Source organism: Salvia miltiorrhiza, chromosome 6, assembly GCF_028751815.1.
Source record: "Salvia miltiorrhiza cultivar Shanhuang (shh) chromosome 6, IMPLAD_Smil_shh, whole genome shotgun sequence".
NCBI lineage: Eukaryota > Viridiplantae > Streptophyta > Magnoliopsida > Lamiales > Lamiaceae > Salvia > Salvia miltiorrhiza.
The window spans coordinates 44,221,604-44,240,456 of NC_080392.1; the positions used below are offsets into that span (position 1 = coordinate 44,221,604).

General features: G+C 35.0%; 1 pseudogene; it reads left to right on the forward strand.

Annotated features, from left to right (window-relative positions):
- Positions 1-246: 246 nt before the first annotated feature.
- On the forward strand, positions 247-18,325 carry LOC130991012 (uncharacterized; annotated as a pseudogene).
- Positions 18,326-18,853: the final 528 nt, after the last annotated feature.

Here is an 18,853-nt window from a genome sequence, read left to right on the forward strand (position 1 = left end):
GTATAGATTCAAAATTTGAAAATTTTCGTTTTCCTATGTAAATAATCCGCACAGTAAAACTTAGGACAACAAAATTAATCACAATAATGAAGATTTGTTGGAGAAAAGTGATCATTGTCGAATCACAATTATTATGATGATGAAATTGTGCTGAAATTGTATGTATACATGAATTATGTTTTATAGTACGTACGAAGCTTCAGAATAAATTATTGTCTTTTCCAAAATTCACTTTGATTGCATCATATGCAGATCCCAACGCAGCAAGTGAAGATACTGGACCATCCAGATTTGCAGGTTTCTTTTGAAATTTCTCTCTTATGTTAGTCCATATTTTTTCATGTCAAGTGCTAACATAATGTTAGGTTACATACTAGGATGGTTTTGGCAAAGTGTGGAACTGGAACTTGTTAGCTAGCATCATTGATGACGAAACTCGTACCCATTCTATTGACGTGGTAAGATTTATTTTGGTTAACATGTCCCTATTATCCAATCAACTTATCTAATCAAGGAACACTTGTGTTGATATTTGAGTTGTTTGTGCTGGTGGAACCATAATTTGGTAGTACCTGTGCGCATTCTTTAGTTAATCGATATTGTATTATGTTAAGCTCTTGTATTTTCTTTTCTAGATCATTACATTTGACGATTACGGCATATATGGTCATTGCAACCACTGCGACGTTCATCAAGGAGTAAGGTAAGAGCTAGATGAACTTGTAGCTTATGCTCTGTAAGTCGAAATCATTGGGAACACCAATGCCGAAACTAAGCAGCCCGAGAAAATTTCATCAACAAATATTGTTTAGGAATGTTTTTCACATTCATAAGATAATATATCTTTAAAATGTGAGAACACAAATATCCCGCAGTGTCAATTATGCGACAAGTGCACGTAGAAGGATAATTTTCCTTGTTGAACTGAATATGCCTCCGCTTCCCACCAACACAACCCGAGGACAAAATGAATTCAAGGTCATCCGAATCATACTTTGATGGACCTTTGATTATATCCACATTCAAAGACTGATTGGCCTCATGCTCAAATTTACGAAAAACACTTCTCGTCAGGACTTTAGCTGCATTCTTCATTAGTTCATTGTGATCCACATATAGCCCAGACATTCCTATACATAGTGCATGCTCTTCACTTTCTTTACGCATCCATTCAATTTGAATTTCATCAAACTTAAACACAAAATCATGCAAGGATGTGCTCGCATGTAATACCCCGCTCATTTCTATTGAGTTTATAATTTATTTTAGGGGTTTTTGCAAATAAAATCACGAACAATTTTAAATTTGCAAAATTTTAACGTGACTTTTGAAGTGTGGCGAATTAAATCATAACCTTTTCAATTTTTGCAATTTCGTCCCCTCAATTTTTCCGGCCACCGAAGTGATGAGTTGGAGCTTATGTGGATTATTTTTTTCCACGTAATTAATTTCTAACTAAGATTAAATTGCTGACTAAGATTAAAACAAAATCAAAACCTAATTCTTTTATTTTACTTCTTTTTCGTCTTTTATAAAAATATATTTGATGTGTATCTTAAGTTAAACATTATGACAAGATCTTAAATTTGATTTAAAATTCATTAAATATGAATTTGAAATAAATAATTTATTATAATTTAAAATTTCAAAGTGATTGTTTTTCTCCCTCCTATCTCTTATACAATATTCTTTATTTTTTTCTCTTTCTCCTTATTTTGTTATTATATTATTTCTATTTGTATCTCTTTCTCCTACAAAATTTATATATCTTCTCTTCTCTTTTGATTAAAAAAACATAATATTTATTTGTTGAATTATTTTATCAAAGCATACATAAAAATATTTAAATTAAAAATATTAATTAAAAAATATAATGCACAATTATCAACAAATATCGAGACAATATTATAAAAGTATTTATTAATTTTAATTTTAATAGAAAATAATAATCGATAACAAAAAACTTTCGGTAAATTTAATTATTATTATACAATACTCATTGAACTTAATATTATACTCCTACTCATTAAGTTGATAAAATTATTACTATACACTACTTTAAATCAATTACTAATATTTAAATTAATATATTTTTTGTTAGTAATTAATTTGATTCATAAATAATAATATTTTTACATAATTTCAAATTTTAAAAATAAATAAATATATCGTGGCCGTGCATCGTACGGGAGGGCGTACTAGTTTAAGGAAAATGGGGGATACTGAAATAAGTTCGACGAAAAAGAAGAAAAATAAAAGAATTAGGTTTTGATTTTATTTTAATCTTAGTCAGAAATTAATTACGTGGAAAAAAAATAATCCACATAAGCTCCAACTCATCACTCCGGTGGCCGGAAAAAATTGAGGGGACGAAATTGCAAAAATTGAAAAGGTTATGATTTAATTCGCCAAACTTCAAAAGTCGCGTTAAAATTGCAACTTCAAAATTGTTCGTGATTTTATTTGCAAAAACCTCTTTATTTTAAACTTAGATTAAACGATTTACGCCGGAGAAATAACATAAATTTATTTTTAATGCCAACAAAATGATTTACAAAATCGTTTGAAAAATTCATCTATTCAAATCTTTATGCATTTCATATTATTTAAAGTGATCATATGTGATTTATCTCTATGATTAAGTATTTATTTGTACATAATTTAATTTAAGTTTATGTTGAATTTTAACTATTTAATTGTGTTGGGCTTGATAATTTTTATTTGGGCCTTTTAGTTAAGGTTAATTGGTATATATATTTAGCATTTAATCCTTAGCCCAAACCCAACCCCATTTCTCTTTATCCCAATTCTCCCAAGTAGCAGCAACTCATTCTTTCATTCAAAACACATCAATTTTTACAACGTATGAACTTTATGAAATGTGTATACAATTTAGAATACAAGTAGTGGACAAGCATGTATAGAACTAGCCTTATAAACTGTAATTTCAAACTTGAGTCTTGGTTTTGGCTTGAATGCTGAGTGTGTACTTGAGAGAGATCTTTTGTTGAACTTGTGGTGTGTCTGTTGCTGTCATGAGAGTCGAGAGTAGAGGGGAGGGCAGCGACGGCTTCTCGCTGTCGTTCGCCGGAAGTCAGAGGGAGATGGGGGCGGTACGGTCGGCGGTGGCTCCGAGCTGAACAAACGGAAGAGAGAGGCAGGAGCTAGGGCACGGTCGCCGGAGTGGGGTCTGGTATTTGGGGATCTAGGGTTGGAGGTGGTGTTGTCGCCTGATATACGGGCGACAGTGGCTGCTATCGCCGGGGAGCGGCGCAGTACCTGTGTTCAGTGTGTGTGTTCTGTTTCTGGGGGAAGAAGAGGTGAGAGACGATAGAGGGAGATCGGAGGGAGAGGACGAAGGAGTCAGTGGCCGGCGGCGGAGAAGATGAGAGAAGAGCGGTGGTGGCCGGCTCTTCGCTGCTGCTACCGTCGACTGCGGAGTCCAGAGAAATAGGTTGACCGGTGGCTGTCTCGCCGGTGAAGAAGGCGGCGCGGCGGCCGGAGTTTGGTGAGGTAGCGAGAGGGTGGTGAGTGTGTGGAGTCGGCAGGGATTGAGAGAGAGAGAGAGAGAGATCAGCATTGTTTGTGTGTGCGCGCGCGCGCGCGTGACTTAGGTTGTAGAAGAAGGGTGAGGGTTTGGGTTTGAGAGTGGGCCTTTGGGCCGAATTTGTTTTTGAAAACTTGGGTTGGGTAATTTGTTAAATGGTGGACTGGTATTTACTTTTATTTGGGCTGCGAATTTTTGAAATAAAAATATGGGCTTCCATTTAATTGTTGGACTTGTTTAATTGATTTATTAATTTAACTCTTTATTTGAGTTTAATTAATTATTTTTAGAAAAAGTTTGCATAATAGTATTTTCTTATTATGTGCATATGTTAAATATATTTATTTAATTATGTGAGTTAAAGCATGAATTAATTTTGCATCAAACATTTTACATAGAATCATTTATGATTAAATTGGTTTTATTATTAATTCAATTATTTAAGAAAAATCGAATAAGGATATTGTTGGTGTTCTTGACTCAAGAATTTATTTTTCAATTATTTATTTATTAAAATATGAAAACCCGGCTAAGTGAATCATAGGATGATAAGCACTTCACTATGACTTAAGATTAGATTCAAGAGACCTATTAATATTATAGATTTCTTGTAGGATTTGTGGATCGTGAGGACTAGCACTGCTATTCCGATTCAGAGTTAAGATTAAACGACAGGCTTTGCCTAATCAGGTGGGCTTATTTTACAAATGTATGATTTAGCTATTGAGCTTAAATGTTTCAATGAAATGAAAACTGTTTATCCGATAAGATATTTTTGTGCACTTTGCTCTGTTTAAAGCTCGCATAAGTTAATCAATCGAGGTTCTCTCTTGACCTAACACGTTATTTGAGAATTGTGTACACCTATTAGCTGACTCGGTGGGTTGATCTCCATTCGGGCACTAATCATGTATGAGGCGTTATAAGAGTGCTCGACGGGATGTGTTCCGGAGCATTGGGTCCCAAATGGGAACATGGCTGGGTTACGCCCTCAGTTCAAGTAAGCAGGAGTAATGGATTCGTCGGTGGCTAAAAGGTCCGTGATCACAGCGAGTAACGAAAAGGGAGTGTGACAATTGCGCGCAATATAATAAAATATTTTAACATGCTTAGAAGTTATTTCAATTTAAAACCTTCTAAGTCATGTCAAGTATAATTGGATAAACTGCTCTTATGATTTATGAAATGTTTATAAAATGCTATCCCACTAAGTACATTAGTACTTAGCCCAAAAATACTTTCAAATATTTTTCAGGTTGATTGGTCGGTGCTGACGGGGCAGATCTGAGGCTAGGGTTCAACTCCGTATTTTATCTTCCGCTGTTGTACTAGCTCTTATTGTCCTTTGTTTCTCTAACTTAAGACTTTTATGTTAAATTCTGAATTATGTTCCTTATCGAGCTTAGACTCTAAACTTCTGGTACTATGTTATTTAACATTGGTTATCAGAAGCATGAAACCAAACTTGTGATCCTAAGGTTTAGAATGTTGTTAATTGATTAGTATCACTCGATTTCTATCTTTCTTCATTCAAAGGGCGATGCCAGACTTTTTATCCTATTATTTGAATTTCACAAGGTTCTCCCCTTGTTTATTTCTATGATTTTGGTCGCACCTCGATTATAGTTTATTCCTTCAAGAATTGGGGTGTGACACACTACAAATAGTCTTCAGAACTTTGTTTGTTACCTCACTCCGTGAGGTTGCATGTAGCCCGACGCAAAATCTGTGATTCGTAAAAGCAGACGACCATCTTTTCTTCAATCCATACATGGTATCTATGCTCACCGAGGCCATACTCATGAATCATAGCCTTCCAAGCCTCTTCAAATTCGGTCTCCGTATCACATCCATTCATACAATGAAACTAAGCTCTCTTGAAAGTAGCACTCCCGTTCAATTTGCCAAAATGAGATGGCACGTTTTGGTTCATATGCCATTGGCAAAGACGATGACTAAAAGTCAGAAATACGGAATCAGTTGCATTCATAAGAGATTGACATTGATCGGTAAAAATAACCTCCGGTTATTTGGCAGACATGCTGGTCCAAAAAGTAGTGAACAACCATTCATACGATCGGGTTGTTTCATCTGATGAAAACCCTAGGCCAAACAAAACATTCTTCAAGTGGTGGTTGACATTAACAAATGGAACACAAACAAGCTTGTACTTGTTTGTTCGATACATACTATCCACCGATAAGACGTCGCCAAAATACTCATAATCAAAGGAGCTGCGCGAGTCTCTGAAAAAAAAATTCATTAGGTGGCCATCATCATCTAGTTGAAAATCCCGATAAAAAAACGGCTCGCTATTTGCCTTCGACGTAAAATATTGAACAAGCCACTTTGCATCACCATTCTCCACTTTTGTCTTCATCTTAAGGCTATTTATATGATTATATGCATCATTCCTCGTAAAACCGCCATTTTTTAGGACCACCAGACTCCTTCTCCATGAATCTACAAGCCCTAGCAACGCTAATGCCTGCTGAGTTCATCGCTTCTATCAAACTTTTCTTAGTCTTCCACAAATTACGTGCTGAACGTAGCAAATAGGACTGCTCACTGGGAAACAAATCATGATTGTGCTGTTTGTAGAAAGAAGAAACTTTCCATTGCCCCTCCCTCTTGCGTGACACCCTTAGCCTTGTCGTCCACAAAGATTTCCGAACTTGCTTCTTGAAAGTTGGCAGCCTTCCATTTAATGGTTTCGCTTCACTCTTCCCATGCCAACCACAAATAAATTCTTTGTAACAACATACTCTAGTACCACCAAAGTAACCTTGTTTACCTTTTGTCACACTAAAGCCCTTAAGTCTTCCATACTCACAATATATAAAGTGAGCAGCATCAGGATCTTTCACGGGGAACCCTGGTTCTAATTTTTTTTCTCAAATTCATCCACCAAGTCAAAATCTTCATCATTCAAATTTTGAATCTCATCTTTCAAATTTTGCTCACCAGCTTAAACATCTTCATTCCTTGCTACATCTTCAATAATAGGTTCTTCTACATATGATTTATCAGTAACCAATACTTCGTCTTCAAAGCCAACATCATCAAAAGGAGGCTCATTCAAATCAAATTCCATTATTAACCTAAAATGTTACAAAAGTGATTCATAATACGAAAACATTACGTCATACCATTAAAACAAGTTTCATGCCGAGTTAAAAAGTAAACTTCAACCAAAATATTGACTTGCCAATATCGGCATATTTTTATTCAATAAAAAAACAGGCTTATATATGTACTTGCCGAAATGAAAAACTGTCAAAACTCTACCAATATTTAAATTTATGATACTATTACAAAAAGACACTTTTCGAATTAAAAACAAACCTTTGCCGAAATATGTACTTGCCAAAATCGATAATTATGATATTCAATAACACCCACAAAAAAAAAACAACATAAAAATATGATATTATCAAACTAAAAATACACGATAAACAAATAAAATGAACAAAATTCACTAATAATCCGTCAAAACTAGAAAAATACGTAACTTACAATGGAACTTTGAATAGCTTGAATATGGACATTTCACAATAGAAAAATCGAGCTTACAATTTCAATTTTCATATAAGAAGAATAAAAATAAATGATTAAAAAATGAACAAAATTCACAAAATTCACAAATAATCCGTCAAAACTAGAAAAGAAATTTTGCCGAATTATGATGTGATGACATCACGGTTCCCAAGAATCAATTGAGTGCTAGACGAAATCCATAAACGGAGTTATCTCAAAACTACAAAAGAAAAAGATAAATTGATTAAATGAAAAGCGCCACATGGCGCATCGGGAATAGAAGTGTTGGGCACCTAGGTGTGGCATAAAATTTACCCACATTTACACCTTCTCCTTAATTCATGTGTCGAAAAGTTTTGAGCCACTTATAGTTGGACGGAGGGAGTAGTATTTAGTAGTGGGTGAGTTAGTGGGCCTGTGATAGAAAACTATATAATTATTTGTTTATAAATTGCCCTTATTTTATGATTATAATTGCAAATTTAACACTAATTTGGCGGCAAAATATTAGTTGTAAAACTGATGTTTTATTTATTATATAGATATCTGATTAAGGGAGGTGTGGACCTATATTTGTATTAAGAGAATCTATGAGAGCCCAATGACATGCTATTTTTTAGCCCATTGTCCATTAAACCTCAATAGCTCAATCAATTACTCATTTTCTCACCCCTCAAAAAAACTTACTCATTTTCTCACGTTTTCATTTGTAGAACCTAGTTGAAACTTGAACATAGAAAACAAAGATTTTTTTATTTCATTTCATGTATACAAAGCCTTCACCCTTTCACATCAACAATTAGTTGTTCGATTCTCAACTCATTTTCCCAACATTGAGGTCCTCCTCAAATCTCAAATTGTTTCCAGATCAAGTGCAAGTTGTTTCAGCTGAATAGCAATGCACCTTTAATATCAAGGTTTCCAGGTTGGCTTCTCTTCTCATCTTAGCCCTGCAAATCAATTTTGAGTCACCATCCATTTTATAAAAATAATGCATCTAACTTTACAAATCGATAAAACTTGAATCTTTACACTTAGTTGGAGAATTGATATAGAAGGAAGCATTGTGCATATTAAATAAAATTGTGAACTTAGCCTTAGGCCTGGTGATTGTTGAGTGATTTGGAAATAGAGACGGAGATGGGGTTTTGATGGTGAGAATCAGAACGGCGGCGGTCGTGGGGTCGTTGCTGTCCGACCAGAGGAGAGGAGAAGGCGGCGGCGATTCTCGCTATGAGAATAGAGGCCGGTGGCTGTTCGCGGGCTAAGATTGAGAGAGAAGGGTTTCTGAAATTTGGGGGAATTATGGGTGGAAGGTCTGAGAAGGAATAGAGAAGGAGAAAGAGGCGGCAAGGGAGATAGGGAAGGAGAGAGCTAGAGAGGGGGAGATGCCGGTGGTGACGGGGGCCGAAGGCGGCGCCCTTCGCCGGGGAAGAAGGAGAAGGCGGCAGCGCTGGAGAGATCGAGAGAGTGAACAGAGAGAGAAGTCTGATTGATTAAAGGAGAGAGAAAGTGTTCATTTGGGCTTTGGAAACTGGGCTTGTTATTTTACTCTTCTTGGGAATAATTTAATTTTTGTTGGTCTTACTTTAATAATCAGATTTTGGGTATTATATCAAATGATCGATTAGGCTTTCATTCTTTTTAATAATGGGTTGAGACTAATGAGTTGAATTATTCAATTGAATAGAATATAGATTTGATATACTTAATCAAATTCAATTGAATAATTCAACTCATTAGTCTCAACCCATTATTAAAAAGAATGAAAGCCTAATCGGTCATTTGATATAATACCCAAAATCTGATTATTAAAGTAAGACCAACAAAAATTAAATTATTCCCAAGAATAGTAAAATAACAAGCACAGTTTCCAAAGCCCAAATGAACACTTTCTCTCTCCTTTAATCAATCGGACTTCTCTCTCTGTTCACTCTCTCGATCTCTCCAGCGCTGCCGCCTTCTCCTTCTTCCCCGGCGAAGGGCGCCGCCTTCGGCCCCCGTCACCACCGGCATCTCCCCCTCTCTAGCTCTCTCCTTCCCTATCTCCCTTGCCGCCTCTTTCTCCTTCTCTATTCCTTCTCAGACCTTCCACCCATAATTCCCCCAAATTTCAGAAACCCTTCTCTCTCAATCTTAGCCCGCGAACAGCCACCGGCCTCTATTCTCATAGCGAGAATCGCCGCCGCCTTCTCCTCTCCTCTGGTCGGACAGCAACGGCCCCACGACCGCCGCCGTTCTGATTCTCACCATCAAAACCCCATCTCCGTCTCTATTTCCAAATCACTCAACAATCACCAGGCCTAAGGCTAAGTTCACAATTTTATTTAATATGCACAATGCTTCCTTCTATATCAATTCTCCAACTAAGTGTAAAGATTCAAGTTTTATCGATTTGTAAAGTTAGATGCATTATTTTTATAAAATGGATGGTGACTCAAAATTGATTTGCAGGGCTAAGATGAGAAGAGAAGCCAACCTGGAAACCTTGATATTAAAGGTGCATTGCTATTCAGCTGAAACAACTTGCACTTGATCTGGAAACAATTTGAGATTTGAGGAGGACCTCAATGTTGGGAAAATGAGTTGAGAATCGAACAACTAATTGTTGATGTGAAAGGGTGAAGGCTTTGTATACATGAAATGAAATAAAAAAATCTTTGTTTTCTATGTTCAAGTTTCAACTAGGTTCTACAAATGAAAACGTGAGAAAATGAGTAAGTTTTTTTGAGGGGTGAGAAAATGAGTAATTGATTGAGCTATTGAGGTTTAATGGACAATGGGCTAAAAAATATGGGTATTTGAATGATAGATTGGAGAAGAAAATTTTATGCTGGAATCAAAGGAAGTTCTCTGCGGGGGAAAAAAGAGGTCCTTATCAAGGCGGTAGCTCAGGCGATGCCAACATTTGCTATGCAATGCTTCAGAATACCGGATACTATCCATAAAATATGTATGATATTTTGGTGAGGCGATAAGGAGGAGAAAAAATGTATGCATTAGGCGAGGTGAGAACGCATGTGTGTGTCGAAACAAAAAAGAGGCATGTGGTTCATGGATTTAAAGATTTTAAACAAAGCTTTAGCCGCGAAACATGCTTGGAGGATGATTTTGTATCCACCCGTGTTTTTAAAGCTAAATACTTCAAAAATGATGATTTGATGCAAGCTCATGCTCTCTCGAGATCGTCTTATGTTTTGGCGCTCTATTGCCTAGACGGAAATTAGTTTTTCAAATATAGATTTACCAAGATTGAGAGGTTTTATTAGTCACCTCACCACTTTTTTTTTCCAACTCTATTACAAGTCCACCAAAATCAAAGTCATATATTTAAGCAAGTACAAGAACAGTAGCCTATTCCCTCCCCTGCTCTGCAGCACCAATTTCGGCTGTCATTCAGCCACCCTACTCTTTCATTCCTATCAAGCCTTTCAAGGATCGCAGAGGACCCATCTGCCCATATACATATACTATCAGCCACCATACTTCAACTGTTGAGGTACAAAAATAGGGAAATGTCTATCCTAGGCTGATACGTGGTAGGCTGGGACGTTGGATGAGTGCCACGTCAAAAGTGATTAGGGATGTCAATGCAGCCCGAAACCCGTGGGCCGACCCGAATAACCCGACAAAATTAGAGGGTTAGGGTTGAAAAATTGCAACCCGAAAAAACCTCCAGCCCGATTAGCCTGCACCCGACTAACCCGGAACCCGATAGGGCTAGCCCGAAAACCCGATGGGCTGGCCCGATGGGCTGACGGAATTGTGACTGATGCATCCAGTTACAACTTCTGCTATGTTTAGATCTATGGTATTTGCTTAAATATATATGTATAGCCTCATTAAAAAAAGTTAAATTAATTAGTTAGAATATATATGTGTGTGTGTAATCTCATTAAAAAAAGTGAAATTAATTACGGATTTTTTGTAGAAATTGATTATTAGTATCTCATTAGTTAGAAATTAATTATTAGTATCTCATTTTAAAGTGATACCAATTTTTTTTTTTCTGTCAATGAGACGTGCATGGTAAATCCACTAATCTATATATAATATAATAATGCAGTTTTTAACAGTAACAAATTAGCGCTATTATTTAAAAAATCAGTTATTGACTAATCAAATGACAATTCAACTGTTTCGCATATCCAGCTCACTTCTTCTATATTTATGCTAATTTATGGTTTTCTTTTTCATTTTTTCGTTTCCTTTATCTTTTGTTTTTTTTTTTCTTTATTTTCTCTCTTCTAAAAAATTATACATTTTAACTAATAATAAAATATTCAATATGCATATCAATTTGAAGAGCGTGATAATATCTTTAATTTGATATATAATATATTAAAAATAAATTTGAGATGATAAAGATATTGCAAGTTAAGTCTCAAACAAAACTATTTTCTCTATCCTCTCTCTTATTTTATTTTTTCTTCAATTATCATTTTATTTTACTTTTTATATCATTTGTTTATTTCATTTTTTCTTTTAATTAAATTTATTTATTTCCTTTTGTTTTTCCATTTTCTTTTCTTTACTTGCACATAATTTTTTTGTGAATGATTATTATGGAAATACAATTGTATAATTTTAATTATTAGTGCCTGTATTATTTTTAGTACAAATTTTTGTTTATTTTTTTCATTTAATTCATGAATTTAAATCAATATTAATAGTTCCCCCCCCCCCCCATTTTGCAGCATTTATACTTTTTTTAGTAGAGGGGTAAGACTTATAGAGTACTTAATTGTTTTCATATATTTGGTCATGTGTTTGGATTGCTCTAATAATTATACTATCAATTTTACTTAAAAAAACTGAAATTTAAATAAATAAAATATTATTGAGACAGTAAACTTGAATTTGAGATCTTTAGTGCCAATCTATACCACTTTACTATGAGGTCAAACACATTTACTTTTCAACTATATATACTCTTTCTTAGGGTGTATGCTCATAGAAGGAATAAATAGTATTTTTTAAAAATTTAAATTTATAATGACATTTTATTAAACAAAAAAATGAGGATATTTTTTCACAACAATAGATTTATGATTTCTTTTTTTACGAAAATCTAATAATTTGTGTGGGTTCATGAAAAAATTATCTAAATTATCTTTTAAATTGTTCCATCTAAATTAGTTGGTGCCTTTTTTATAGTGTTTGATGGATACTTTTATCCATATTATTATATTGTGTATATTAAGATATTGCTATATGTATGTTTAATTAGATTTTTTTATGTATGTAAAATTCTACAAATTTTGATAATGTTCATGGCACGGGTACGAAACTAGAAATTTGGATTATGAAAAAAAGTAGGACATGTATATTTTTAAAAGCTAGGAGATTGAAGTCACAAGAATATAGAAAATATACAATATCTAAATAATATCGGTTAAAAAAATAATATCTAAATAATATTTTTTTACAGTTAAATATAATTTGACTTTATATTTATCTTAATATTATATAGTATAAAATATTTATTTAATTACTATAATTATGATTATATTTTATACCAAATTGAAAATTTACGTGTTTTCGGATTTAGGTTCTTTATTGCATTATTGACGTGGATTATTATTATTTTTAAATAATTTTATTTGTTTATATTTTAATTTTATTTAATATATTTATTAACAAATCTTTTAATTTTGACGCTCGTCGTGCATCGCACGGGTAGACGTACTAGTTATTCAATAATAATTCAGATTGATTCTAGTGCATTGATACATGTTAAATTTTACTATCTCATTTTAATATAATTTTGTTTATGTAATTTGAATATCTTATATTTTTGCATTTCATGCTTTGCTACATAATTTATATCTTTAATATCTATGTATATTTTATACATTATACACTAGATCATTAGGAATAATAAAATACAAATGATAATTTTATTTTTACGCCTTTAACCTGATTAGCCCGATGGGCTAGCCCGAAACCCGAAAGTTTAGGGTTAGGGTTGAAGATTTACAACCCGAAAAAATCTCCAACCCGATTAGCCCGCACCCGACTAACCCGGAACCCGATAGGGCTAGCCCGAAAACCCGGTGGGCTGGCCCGATTGACATCCCTAAAAGTGATAGATAACTAGTTCATTTCATTTAAATCAACCCAATCAACCCAGAAAACCGGTTCATTTCATTTACAACCAACCCAGACCGGTACTATAGTGCTTTTGAATTTACATCCAAAAATAGCTCATTCAGCCCCCTACACTTGACCCTTCTTCTCAAACCTCCCATGGATCAATACTCAAGTCTTCATCCAAACTCTACTCCCTTTAAAGAATCAGCAACAATCCCTCTCCATTTCTTTGCACGCCAATAACAGAGAGTCAATGAGTTCATCTTAGCTTCTGCCAAACTTAAAAGATTTTTTTCCCAGCAAATCTATTATCACAACCAGGTTCAAACACATTCGCAAGGTATTATACTATCTCAGTCATTCAACATGTTTCACACCAATAAGAATTCTGAGTAAGGCATAAATGACATCAACAGACTAGAAATTTTTAGGTGAAATAAGTGTGCTTTAACTGATTAGCTTTTGAACTCAAGTACCCAAATAGAACGCTAGTAAATAACACACAAGGACCTATCTATTGCATAACTGGTGAGGGCCACAATCAAACACCAGACCAGATTTCATAGTTCACCTAGTGCAGTAATTAGTTGAACTTAAGGCTTTGTAAGCTTACGAACCTGTTGATTCGAGTGCGGGTTATGTTGGCTGGGGTCGGACCTTGGAAGAGTTGGGCGAGAATGGAGACTGCATTGCAGGGCACCGCGAATCGACGGAGCAACGGATGACTGCTCCGTTCACCAGATGCAGGGAAACAACAGCGCGGTGACCCCAGTTAAGGAAGACACGACAACACGATCGGCGTTGGGGGATCCAACACCGACGACGACGAACGCTATCGACTCGCCGATCCTCGAACCACCAGCAGCGATGGGCGGATTCTAGGCCTCGCAGCTCACCGATTTTTCTTGAGATGACGACGGTTGGGCTGTACCGAACAGAGAACAGCTAGGGCTCGACCCTTACTAGAGCTACGTTAGAGAAAATCAGAGAGAAGAGAGAACCAAGGAGGAAATCATGCCTATGGCCTCGCTCGGTAACGGCGGTGATTTCTGATGGAGAAGAGAATTAGGGCTCGCCCCTTTCGCCTTGATTGAGTGCGCCAGAGAGGGTGTGAGTGAGAGAGGGGAAAAGAGATAGAGGTTGCGAGTCAGGCGAAGGGGGATGCCGCGTTGACGACCGGATTCCGGCCTCGCCAGAGCTTAGAGAAAGGGAGAGGTGCTGTTCTGTATACAGCGAGAACGAGAGAGAGAGAGAAGGTATCAGCCGATTATTGAGAAGAAAGAAAGAAAGAGAGATGGGTTGGGCTTCAGTAATTGATTTTTTGATTGAGCCTCTACTGTTGGGCTGCAATTGTTTGACTGAAATTTATGATATTAATGGGCCAAGTCTTTAGGCCGAATCTGTGGGGGAATTTATTTTCTTAAAGGGTAATTATATATATAGCCCCCATTTTACTCAACATAGCCTCAAATTTATAAAAGAAATACAAATATTAGTGAATGTATTATTTTGCCCTTGTAGCCCCCAAATTTAAAACTTCAATAACTAGAATTCTAAAGACGTCAAAATACGCTACAATTCAATAAAATGTATAGCCCCAAATTAATAACTAGAAAATTGAAGAAGAACACGATACATAATGAAGAACATAACAAATTTTCAAAGGATCAGAAAGTAACGTGCTTGTACCGATGGAGTTACTGAAGCAACGATCCTTGCTCGTTCTCGATTTCTTTCTCTGATGCGAGAGAGGGTGCATGTAGCAAGTCGTTCCAAGAAAATACTTTGCTATCTTGCAGAAGTCAGCACGGTGACTCACAGTAGAGATGCCACGCTTTCTACCATATTTCTGGCATGATATCTGTTATTGTTTTATCCATTTTAAGCTTCCTGTGACACTTTGATGTTCAAAGACCAAGGTAATCCGTTGAAGGATTTCTTTTTGCTTGCTTGATGTTTGAGATTACTTTAACTGCTATGCCCACCTGCAACCACATATGATTGTATAAGCATCTTTATTAATTCACTCATCTCATAAATTGCTCTAAAATCTGCTATAATCAAGCTTGATTTGGCAAACATGATTACTTTAAAGAAACTTTGATTCCTAATAAGCTAAGCCAGCAGTTTGAGCCGCATTATAAGATATTTAATACTCCTAATAATCTTAAATTTTAGGCTTCTATAAGCAGAAATTTGAGTTCAAAAACAACTTATAGATCTATCTTTATAATAGAATCATTATTTGTTCGTAACTTTCTACTCTGCCTGCGGGAGTTTAGTAGAAACCAGTAAGTCGTTCGAGGCTATACCGCCTCCACACATGATTTCTTGGAACTCTATGGTGTCTGTTTGTGCAGTGAGTGGCTGTATACACAATGTTCTTACTAAGCAATGTGTTTGTGGGATAAAAAGCCATCGGCTTGTTCATTCTTGGGGTGGGTTCTTGAAAGTATCCAACACGACTAGAAATTCATTCTTGTGGGGATTGTGTTGAGTTTTCTTCAATTTAACTGCATTTATATCTGATCAATTGAAAATATTAAATATGTTTTGTACGTATTGTGTTCTTCTTTTATTTTCTTTTGCAGGTTTTTAATTAATAATTTGGGGCTATACATCTTATTGAATTCTAGCGTATTTTTATCTCTTTAGAAATTTAGTTATTAAAGTTTTAATTTTGGGGGCTACAAGGGTAAATTTGTACATTTATTAATATTATTTTAATTTTTTTAAATTAGAGGCTATAATGAGTAAAATGGGGGCTATGTATAAAATCACCCTTTCTTAAATGGGTCGAGTTGGACTGGAGTTTTATTAGAAGAGGGCCAATTACTGAGTGGGCCGACCCCAAGTATTTATTAATGTAGAGTGGGCTGTTAGATTAAATGGTATTTTTTGGGGCTGCCCTATGTTGCTCCCATTTAATACTTCCAGTTAAAGGACTAGTCTACATTATTTCTAATTATGGATTTAACGAGGTTGTGAGATTAGTCAGCAAACCCTAAGATGAGTAGATTAATTAAGATTAATAATCTGAGCTCATAGACGATATTGCAAGCCATATCATCAGCCATCATGAGAATTATCCTCTCATCTGGAATTCCTAATCGTTTCACCGTTCTTAAGACAAAAAACCCACTAAAAAATAAGTAAAAATCATTATATAATTCGTTTTGACACGTCAACGACAACAAATAAAAAACCAAGACACGCACAAGATGAAGAATAGACCCCGATTACCTGTACAAGGATAAAGTATTGGCCATATGCCGATAATTAAACCCGAAGGACATATTTTAAGCAAAATTGAATTAAATGCTGATGATATGAACAAGCTGCAATAACAAGAAACACAACTATAACAGTTCAAAAGCATAGATATAATAAATCTAGCATTCGATTTGCTTTACCCTGAACATTAAACCCAGTAATTCGACCATTAAATTGAGGTGGAATTGTGTGGGGCATCATAGGGAAGAAGGCATTGCTGGAGGAATGCTAACTCGTAGGTGGAGTGATTATGTTGTACGTGTTGAAGATTCTTAGTTTCTGAGGGGAATTGCATCGCTACTTTTATGATTATCGTGCAAGGAAATTCATAAGGTGTCTCAAGATGCCCTCTAACTCTGAGATCCTTGCATAGTTGCATATAATGGAACCTTCATTTCACCTTAATTAGAATAAAACACTTCGTTTCACCTTAATTAGATGTTTTTTCTTTCCTCTCTTGTTTACAGTTTAGTTGCATTTGTTCATGTTAGAGAATTTACTGTCTTTTTCTTGTTTGAAGTTTAGTTGTATTTGTTCTCGTAATACCCCTACATTTCCCAATATAATCTTTCAGTATAATTATTGAATTTGAATTATAGGTAGTTATGCCCGAAAAAAATTTTATATGTATATATTCGTTTTAAATTCCAACAAAGAGATTTTCAAAAGTTCATATGCAAAGCATTGCAAAGGATATCTTTCTCCTAATTTTATCGTGAACGCTTTCCATACCAGATACATACTTCCTAATTTTGACGTGGTAAGATTTATTTTGGTTAACATGTCCCTATTATCCAATCAACTTATCCAATCAAGGAACACTTGTGTTGATATTTGAGTTGTTTGTGCTGGAGGAACACAATTTGGTAGTACCTGTGCGCATTCTTTAGTTAATCGATACTGTATTATGTTAAGCTCTTGTATTTTCTTTATTAGATCATTACATTTGACGATTACGGCATATCTGGTCATTGCAACCACTGCGACGTTCATCAAGGAGTATAATATAAGAACTAGATGAACTCGTAGGTTATGCTCTATTGGCCATATGTCGATTAAAAGAAGTTTCGGTGTTGTGTGCATTTGTTTAAATTGAAAATTAAGGAAATTCTAGTAGCATTGAGCAACATGTCAAGCTGTGAGATTGCTCACTGAGATGAATGCATCTCTTAGTTTTTCTTTTATTTAAGAAGATTGTATTGGAATGGCAGTTCTTTAATTTTATTCAATCAATACATAAGGTTCTTTTCTTTGTATTCTAGAAAGTTGTTGCACGATGCTTCAGGGAGACACCTCAAGGCCTAGGCGATTGTAAGCTACCCCCAGTCATTTGTAATATAGATTCATGCTTTAGATGTTTCAGTTCAACATTTGTAAATCAACTGTATGTCATATCTGAAAAGTTCCAAACTATTGTTCCATATTTTTTCAAGTCTTGATTGACTTTACTACTATAATATTTTGACCCAAGTATATTATGATAAGTTTTCATTATTTTCAGGTAAGCCCTAACATAGTACGCAAGTACATCGGACCAATAGATATTTGGTTATCCATCTTGTTTAGGAGACTTAAAAAAGACGGACCATCATATTGCTTGCTTAACTTAGATCTCCGTAAAAGTTATGCAGCTATGGCTCAGCATTTCAGCCAATGGGTTTGGTTCGTCTGCCTTGTTCTTTCTCATCGCGATTTATTTGGCATCATTGTGAATTAATAGTGAATGCATACAAGCATCATTTTTTTTCGATTTCTGGTGCATATATATGACTAATTCTTTATTCCTTGTTTACTTCGTCCTATTGCAGGTTCCGCAAACTATTTGTGACATTTTCAAGCTATACTTACGTTACCACCCTTAAGAAAATCGTATAAGTCGGTTGCTTGAATCTAGTTTTCGAGTTGATTTAATCCGAATAATGTGCATGATATCTCATGATGAGTGTTAACTTAGAGCTCTTAGAAATTAATTTCAACTTCTGCTATAGGAATCAGTTGTGCTGATACATGACGTGATAGAGATTTGCTCTGTTTTCATTTCTAAAACATAGTTTTTGGTGTGTTTGAATTTCAGATGAAATGGTTATGGACGATTGATGCGATCATATATTTATCTTTTCAAAATACCCATACATTTAGTCATTCTCACTATATCTCTTCTCTTTGTCTCCCTGTATAAACGTCTAGTAAAATACAATACGAATATGTACAAATTTACTGTGAAAAATGTATAGATTCAAAATTTCAAAATTTTCGTTTTCCTATGTAAATAATCCGCACAGTAAAACTCAGGACAACAAAATTAATCACAATAATGAAGATTTGTTGGAGAAAAGTGATCATTGTCGAATCACAATTATTATGATGATGAAATTGTGCTGAAATTGTATGTATACATGAATT